General features: G+C 39.9%; 1 long non-coding RNA gene across 1 annotated transcript; it reads left to right on the top strand.

Annotated features, from left to right (window-relative positions):
* LOC109948927 lies at nucleotides 8,122-9,063 on the top strand. The gene is made up of 2 exons (XR_002271383.1): nucleotides 8,122-8,657; nucleotides 8,778-9,063. It is a non-coding gene; the product is annotated as an uncharacterized LOC109948927 (long non-coding RNA).

Below are 9,347 nucleotides of genomic sequence, written 5' to 3'. Positions count from 1 at the left end.
TTAATCTTAAATTTGCCATCGTGGCAGTATTTTTCTACAATTCTATATTGCTTGGAGCCTCTTTTTGTATCTTTTCCTTTGATGGAGAGAAATTTTTAATAACCATGAGTAAAAAGGGTACTTGTCGCAATAAATTTTTGTAAAAAATGGTTCTAATTTGTCTTCTGATAAATGCAGTGCAGTGCAGTTGAGGTGACTGGCGTGAAGTTGTTTCATTGCTGAAGGGTGATAGTAAGCACTTATTGGAGGTGTGCTCTTTCGCCGTGGAGGAAACATTATAATGCTGGTGACACCGACTCGGTGTGTTATTTCTTAGTTGCTTTCCTTTTCAACCACTAGCTAAGTGAACAAAATAGAAAAAAAGGAAATTATTGTATAAACTTATTCAATGAAAAAGGGAGGGTTTCATTTTCCGCTTATTTTTTCATCAGTCTAAAAACTTGTTTCCGAACTGGAGCCTACCAAACATGGAAAAGTAAATAATTTTTCATTTTTAAACTCATTTTTCCTGCGAACCAAACACCTCTTTTCCTTAGAATTGACGTTTTCTTATTAGTCCCTATGATGAACTAGGTAGTCGACAATTCACAAGAAATAGGAAAAAGAAAAGAAAGCTAAAAAGTTTAGCAATGACAATGTATAAAAATAAAACATACGAACGAGAATAGAAATTCATTTTCATTACCATAACTTGCATTTCCAAACGTTATAATTGAAATATTTTATTACCATTCCCTATATAATAATATGCTTAGGATTGACATTCCAATGAATCCATTCTTTGACAACAAATTGTACCTAATAAAATTGGTAAAATTCAAATATGATGTAACAACTCCCATAAATAGCATGTTTACCTCTCATTTTATAATTACGACTTAGAAATTCGTTTATTGCAAAATTTAAGCAGTTCTTACAATCTGCATTAGAAAGATCTCTAGTACATTCAACTGTAGCATAAAGGGTTTTCTTATATGATACTTTTTGCTTCCCACGAGCATACAATGGTCCATACACAAGTTTAGAACTTAATCGTATGAATAGTTTACAAACTTTAATCGACAAGGGGATATTCACTGCATTCGCGATTCGTCTCATAAAATGCATTATCCTTGTCAACTATACCAAAGAAATTTGCATCTGAATATTTTAGAAGGCATACTCTCATCCAAATTATAGCTCCTCGACTAAGAGGGCAAATCTTGCGAAGCTCCAAGAGCACTTCCAGCAGTTTGTCCCTTGCCATGGCAAGGGGGGACTAGGGCAGCTACTATTTAGGTGAATAGTGGCTGCCCTTGCCAAATTAAGCAATGTGTGTTTTCAATAGTTGCCCTTCGCCATGGCAAATATTATTCATTTTTTATATTTTTTTCACAACTTTTTTTACCTAAACAATTAATTTTGATAATATTTTTGGATAAGATTTTATTTTATTAGTTGTATTGGTTGGTATTTGTAGAAAAAAAAAATGTATGAGGATTTGGTGTTAAAAGTGAAGAGTATTGGTTGGTATTTATAGAAGAAAAAAAAATCAGTAATTTTTTGGTAAGTTTTTATTTTTTTTCGATTTTTTTTATTGCACAAAAATTGACTGCTATTGGATTGATGGAAAAAATCTAATCGGAGAGCCCAACGCGCACCATGTGGATGAGGGTACTGTAGCGGAGTGTTCAAATTTTTTTCAACGTTGGCGCATGCAATGCACGCACCAACTTTAAAAAAAAAATTTGGACGCAGGGCTGACGTCATCCTTGCCCTCGGGCCAGCCTTGCCCTTTGGCCAGCCCAGTCTGCTGGGTCCCACCATCTGCCCAGGCTTGCTTTTGTTACTGGAAACCACTTTTTGGCCCAAACACCCCCCAGCCCGAGTCCAGCCTTAGCTGCTGGAAATGCTCTAAGACAACTTTGTAGAAACAACTTTGGCATGATGTTGAGTCTCTATTCTTCTGAATTTCCAACATTGTGCTAGTCCATATACATAAGTATTTTGTTCTATTATAGATGTATATGTACCATTAATGAACCCATTTCGGTATCTTGAATCTAAAATTTCCTTAGATATTATTTCTGTGAGTAGAGTGTTCAAGTTTTCCTCATAATAACCATTGGCTAGAAACTCTACCGAATTGAAACAGTTATATGTCAAAACACGAGGCCCGTATACCCCAAAGGTCTTTTGGAGGAAAGCAGAAAAAGATAAAAGACACAAAAGGATTAATGGTGTTGAATAACACATGCTCAATAGATTGAACTAGGATTCTATTAAATTGTTAAAACAAAAGTGTGTGTGTGTATGAGATTCATGATATCATAGTTCTATTTATATGATATGTAATGTTATAAGATAAATAGAAGTTATATAGTTTCACCATCATATATGTATTGGCCAATTCATTCCATAAAGAGTTATGCTTGCTGTGTGTGCATATATGAAATTGATTTTAAAACCTTTTTATTCTGAAAAATAGAACTTTCAATTCTTGAAGGGGTAAGACATTGTGCTTGGTTCTCTGAAAGCTACAACATTAAATTCTTGTAGCTTTGCATGTACTTGCAATATGGTATAGTGGTAAAATTTTAAAATTGACTATAATAACTTTGTTATATCTAAGATGGTGACTAAAAAGGTCGTGGTGGAAAGTATTGTACTCAAGTATGGCGGAGATTTAGGTTACTTTTTTTTAGGTGGAAAGTACTTCTTTTTATAGAGGAACAGTTAGATCTTTCTATTGTCCTTTTTTGATGTGGGACTAAAGAGTCGCTGATGACATGGCATCATTTGAGTGGGTGACTGCCGGTGCCCTGACGTGTGTCCTTCCTTTTTGGGTACAGCATGCGTCAGGGGAATATTCTGTGAGCCCTTCTTAGCGCTTCCACTCTCACGTGCGGGCTTATGAGGAGAGGCACATGGGGCTACGCACACTGGGCCTTGGCAGCATAAGCTTTTGTTGGGCCAGGTCACCTTCCTTTACCCCCCACCATTCTTAGGCCTCCTCAAACGCTGGGTAAGGCTAGTGTTGATTATTTAGTTGTTGGGCCCAATTACTTCCTCAAGTAGGTTGGGCTTCTATTCCTTGAGCTCTTTTTGGCAGTCCTCATTGATATTTAGTATCAACAAAACGTATTTTCGTTTTTCAATATTTCATCGTTTGATGTCTCTACCTTTTGTGGGGGTCTTTTTCTTCCGGCAGCTGCAAATAGGCTGGGCTGCCGTAAAGGGGAAATTACTGGAATTGCCCCCTGTGCCTGAGTTCGAAAATTAAGCCCCAAAAGCACTTCGAAAGGGCAGTAAAGCCTTAGGAAGTGTTCTGGTTACCTTCACCAACGAAAATGATGGCTGCTTACAGGTGATTTATGCTTGGTTACAGATAAAGTTTTAGCTTAGCATGAGGAGATTGTGGCATGGGAGCAAGGTCAGCATGAGTTGAGCACCAAAGAGGAAAATAAGGCTTCCTAGGGAGAAATGGGAGTGTTTAAGATGAGGGAGACAAGGTCTGCAGGATGATCTTGGCTAAAAAGGGGTAAAGGAAGGGCATTACTTCTTCCGGCAGCTTGACAGACTCTGAAAATAGTCTGTTAACAGAGAAGAACGAAGAAGAAGAGTGAATAGGGCTACTGGATTTTTGCAAGTAAGAGAGGGAGCTTGCTCTCTCAGCCTGGGTCGGTTTTTGCTAGGTGGAAGGGACCTCCTTTTATAGCTGCGGGAGACCTTCATTCCCCAAGAAACCCTAATGGTTTATTCCCTAACTTAGCAAGGTTTTCCTTCCCTTTTCCTTTCCTCTCTTGACTTTTCCTGTTTTAGTGAGATTTTTCTCTATCTATTTGCACAAAATCAGGGATTTTGGAGCTCAAGGCCTCATTTCCTGCGGCTGCTTCAGTAGAAGATTTCTACTTCCAGCCATTTTCTTCCTTTCTTTCTCACTCTTTCCTATAACCAGTTTTGATAGGGAAGGAGTTGGGATATGTATGTTGGTTTGAAGAGTGTCTCTCTTCCTGGTAGCTTGCATGTTAACATCCCTTGGTTTCTCTGGTGTTTTGTTTTGGAACTTGATCCATTCCCATGTGCTGGCACTTCCCAATAACTCTGTTCAGTGAACCTGCAGACCTCTTTTACGTGGCTTCTACTTTTCTAGCAAAGGGCTGAGGCTTTTGTGGCTTATTGTGGAATTTTGTATGGGCTAAGGTACTTCATTTAAATAAGTGGGCTATTTAAACATTGGGCTTTTGGTTGGGCTATCCTTTGACTGGGCTAATTTTGGTTGGGTTATTTTGATTGAGTTATTTTCCCTTTTGTGCTCACCCACATGTTTGGGCCTAAGAAATGGGCTTGGGTTCCGAGGCTCCCAAGCAACCCGGAACCTCCATTTCTTGACCCATCAATGGGCCTCATGACGACCTATTACCATCCATACCACAACCCACTCAAGCAAGCCCCGGGCATCTTGCGTGGCTTGGGCCCACTTAAGCTTGTAGCATGACATGTTGTTTATTTGCTTGGCGTGGCATGTGTATAAGCGCATATGGCAAACTTTCGCGTGCCCCAAATTGGGTTTCTTCTCGGTAAGATATCGCATTGGGCTGAGAATTTATTTAGGCCGAAGCGTGGATTTTTTGGGCCTCAACATTAGCCCCCTTGATTATTGGGGCCATGAATGTGTGTTGAAATGGTCCAAATAATCAATTTCCAGCCCAAAATAAATTGCAGTGGCATGGCATGGGTTCAGGAGCAACTCAAGGATGACCAGTTAAGTGTCTCTGAAATTACAGCCAGGTCTTTTCCGGGAAGGTTGGAGGGGTCGCAATGGTCCCGCTTAAAACCCAATCCTTCTTAAACACCGAGGGTGTTGCCTTGAAGAATTTTCCTAGACACTGTAATTTTGGAGGTCACTTACTAGAGTTACCAAGAGTTGGCCTATTTTGTGGCATGATATAGGAGAAAATGCTTGGTGGATTAGCTCAAAATAACTTAGCTTGCATGATTTATTTGCTTGAGTGACTAGAGAGACTTGATTTTGCATGGTTGTGATTTGCAAGAGTTGCATTGATTTGCACGCTTGATGTTGGCATGTATTCTTGGTATCTGGCTTGATGCTTGGCATTGGCATGTATGCTTGATTTGTGCATGTATGCTTGGTACTGCTTGGCTTTGGCTTGTATTGAGTTTACAGCACCAGCCCCAGAACACTTGAATTTGGCAGACAAAACCTTAGTGAACGTGATAGTGTGCGACATGATGGCTAGATATTGGAAGAATGCTTGAAGTAGGGCATGTGCTAGGAGGGCATTTGGAATAGGGCATGTGCTGGAAGGATATTTGAAACAGGGCAGGTGCTAAAAAAATATTTTAAATAGGGCACGTGCTGGACGGATGTTTGAAGTAGAGCAGGTACTGAAAAATGTTTTGTTTGAAATGGGATAGGGCATGTGCCTGAAGCACGTGACTTGTCTTGACATGATTTACTTCTGGTTTTCTCTCATTCTCTTCTTTCTTCTTCTTCTTCAAGACCCAAACCCGTGGGTATTGTGCATTAGTACATAAGTCATATTTTGGAAGCTCGGATCAGAAAACTTCTTTGACGAAAGTTGCTCATCTGCTCGAGTACTATAGCCTGTAAAATTTTCTGATTTCTTTGAATTTTTCTGATGCCTCAGAGCTGGTCTGCAACTTCTGTGTTCATCCATGGCTGGTGAGGTTCTGCAGATTCTGCTTCTGCATGTGTCTTTAACTTAAGATGCTTGGATGATTGCACTTGCTTCACAAAATTTGCTCGAAATTATGTTGTTTATAACATATCCAAAATTGAGAATCATCCACCCATCCTAGTGCTTTCTGCCTCCATTTTTCTGAAGCATGTTCATGAGTTGATGTTGATGCCTTTGTTGCATGCTTGTTTTCTATGCTTGAATGCTTGAGTTCCTCTGTACTTCCCAACATTTGTGGACTAGAAATCAAATTCTGATGTTGAACTTCTGGTTTAGGATTCTGGCTTGGTGATAAACAAGAGTCATACGAGTTCACTTGGGTATGCATGCCAAGTGTTTGTCAAAATATCTCAAAGTAGCTTGCTGGTTGTTTTTTGAACTTTTGAAATGTTTCTTTTCGAATCTGAGTTGGATCTTTATAAAAAAATGGACTTCTCAATGGCTATGTTGGAATTGGTCATGCGTCACTTGAAGAAAAAATGAATTTTTGGTGGAATTTCAAAGTAAGGGCTAAGCTACTGGAGCTGTGCAGTTCCTGTGGCATGGGCTGTTTTAGGAATCTGTTTGACATGCTTCCCTAGCTTGAAATGCAACGAAATTTTGGGCAAATGAATCTTGATATGTCTAGTTCTAATCTGGAAAGTCTGGAATTTTTTGGTTGTAAGCTTGATTTATAGTGATTTTCTAAAGGTGGGATGTTCTAGCTGGAATGGTTGGAAAGTTTGTGTATAAGTTTTGCTTGGCATGTTGCTTTTTCTTGGGAATTTAGCATGTCCTTTCTGTTGGCATTGAGTGCTAATCTGAGTATTGCTAGAGCATGTTCTTGAGCAATATTGTTGTGAGAGCATGATGTTGAAAGGTATTGTCGTAAGAGCATGAGTTCTTCAAATTGCTTGAAATGCTTGAATGAAATGAAATTTTTTAGCATGTGGATTGGTATCACGCCTTTTGAATTTTGTCAGATGCTTGATAGATGAGTTTGCTTGCACTTTGAGAAAATTATGCTTCCAGTGCCTCCCTTTGCGTATGAGTACCTTTCCGGCGTCTGATTTTGGCTAACATATTCTCTTGTTTAGAATCTCCAAAGCATGAGAAAGCATGAGAAGTCTAATTTTCTAGGATTTTGATAGCATGAAAGTGAGTTTTGGTCTCTTGCAACTTGTCTTTGGAAATTATGCTTCAATAGCGATTATGCTTTCAGCATCCCCTTTTATCATGTGGTGGCCCTTTTTTGAGCTGGTGAAAAGGCTGAACTTTGCATGATGCGTTTTTTTCTATGTAGGTGTATACGTCTCTGGCACAGGCAGGGGAGGGTGCCGAAAGCCTGCGTTGTATCCATTGTCGCTGGAAGCTTCGAGTGTACCAATTTCGCAACTTGGCAATTTGGATTTCTATCTCGATTTCTCAGTAAATAGTTCTGCTCCTTCACTGGAATCTTGAGTCTTTCTTTTGGCTTTGTAGGCATAGACATAGACTGGTGTTTGGCCTAGGCTTGTTTTTCTTGTGAACACACGCTTGATTAAATCTGGACTTTTCTCCGATCTTGTGGAAATAGAAATTGACAGAATGCATGCTCTGCAATGCTTGAATCTTTTTGTATTTTGAGGGAGAATTTGCTTGTCATGGGAATTGCTTGAGAATTTTGCTTGCCATGGATAAATTGCATGCTGCTTTGATATTTACTTAAGCCTTTTCTTTGGCGTGAGCTTGACTCACCATGCTTGGCGTCTACTTTGCGTGTGCTACATTCTTGACCACCTTCTTTGATTGAACTATATGCATTACGAGCGTATGCTTGTAATTTGTGAAAGGGTCTGAAACTCATAGTTTCCTGCATCGGGCAGGCTAGCACCATTTGTTTCCTCTTTTGAGCTTAGAGTTTGGACATGGCTAACTTTTTTTTTCTTGGCTTTATAGGGATAGATATAAACATGTATATGATGGGTCTGCAAGATTGTCATGTAACTCATAGGGATTTTTTTGTTTTTGTGAAAAAGGTTACTAGGAGGTAAGTGGTGTTCAGTTTGTAACACTTGCTTTGTGAAAGGGTCTGCTAGAATGATTGATTGAGCATGAAATGGGAACTTTGCTTGTCATAAGCTCGAGTAATAGATTGCATGATGCTTCAAATTTTTTTTTTTTGTTTATGCATTTTGCTTGGCATGAGATGGCTTACTTTGCTTGGCCTGTGAAGTTCATATAGCTTGCATGCTAGCGTGGAGATTTCTTGGCTTTAACACAGAGAACCTGCTTCATACTTTGCCCTTTTACAGCATATTCCTCGTTGGTAATTCTTGCAGGGACTCACATAATAAGTCCCAATGACCTTTGTGATGAGTGATGGCCTATTTCCCCTTGCACGACGGGTTGAAGAATGGACAACTACCTTCATAGCTAGAAACACTTACCAAGACTCGATCATAGGCACTGAGTAAGCTTAGGAAGCTACTCTCATTTCCAGGTGTTGTATAGAAGAAAGACATGTTTCCCGCGGCCACCTTATTTTTTAATACCCTTGCAGCATCACTAAGGGCTGGCCACAGTGGTTCGATCGCGAGTTGACAGCCCCGACTACCAAAGATGTTTTGTCAAGGAAACATCGTTTTTGACCTTACAGCAGCGTGCTGAAAGGGCTTAAGCGTGTGTCTTATTAGGATTTTGCATGGACTTCCGGCTGAATACTTAGAAGAAGCACACATTATTTTATTTTATTTTTTAAGCACGAGCTGCTTGTAGCATGAAGATGTATGCATGATCCCCTTAAACAAGAGTTGTCGTTAATGCGTTAAGCCTTCAGGAACATGAATTGGAGAGCCAGTGCCGTAAGCTATGAGACCTTCTCCTTGACAAATAAGCGATTGAGAATGGCGCTCGGTGCATGGTGGAAACATCGAAAGGATCATCTAATAGTGCTTCTTCTTTTCTGTTTTAGTCATACACCGTGATCTAATTGAGGTACCCGGTTCTCCTTCTTTGCACCGTAATATATATATATATATATATATTCTTTTAATAGAAAGGGCATATCTTCCAGCACCATCTTTCTCTAACACTTGTCCTTATTTCGCTTTGCAGGCTGCATTTCTTTGTTGTAGGGGCTGGCTGGCTCAGTGTGTAGTAGCTTTTCCTTTTGAAACTGTAGGGTGTATCGATCTTTAGCATAGTTGACTGCATTTGGGCTCGAGTTGTACCCCTTTTGTTTGGAGAGCCTAAAGCTCATGTTGTTGGAAACTTGGAACACAACATTGTTGCATACTTTCTGTCATAACTTTTGATGTAAAATGCTTGAGATGTTGAGCTTCGGCCTGTTTTGTACGCTTTGCTCGGTTGGAAACAATGAAATGCATGAATTGTTGCAATTTGGAATGCATTGAGATAAAGATTTCCAGCTTGTTCTGTACACTCTGCCTGGCTGAAATGCATGAGTTGCTTGAGATTTCAACAGGTCAGGTTGTGGTAGGTGCAAGGTACATGCTGCCAATTTTTCTTTTTTTCAGGTTGAGAGCATCTCACAAGTCGCGGAGGATACACTTCCTACTCCTCCTCTTGGGACGTCCAGCGTAGCTGCCGACACTGCCCTGCGCCTTCCAGCAGCGCAGCCTCCTGCTCATCCTTTCCTAAGCACATCTGACACAACTGCCGGCA

The sequence above is a fragment of the Prunus persica genome, chromosome G1, assembly GCF_000346465.2.
Source record: "Prunus persica cultivar Lovell chromosome G1, Prunus_persica_NCBIv2, whole genome shotgun sequence".
Classification (NCBI taxonomy): Eukaryota; Viridiplantae; Streptophyta; class Magnoliopsida; order Rosales; family Rosaceae; genus Prunus; species Prunus persica.
Note: the sequence above shows the minus strand (reverse complement) of the source record. Positions and strands in the feature narration are given on the sequence as shown.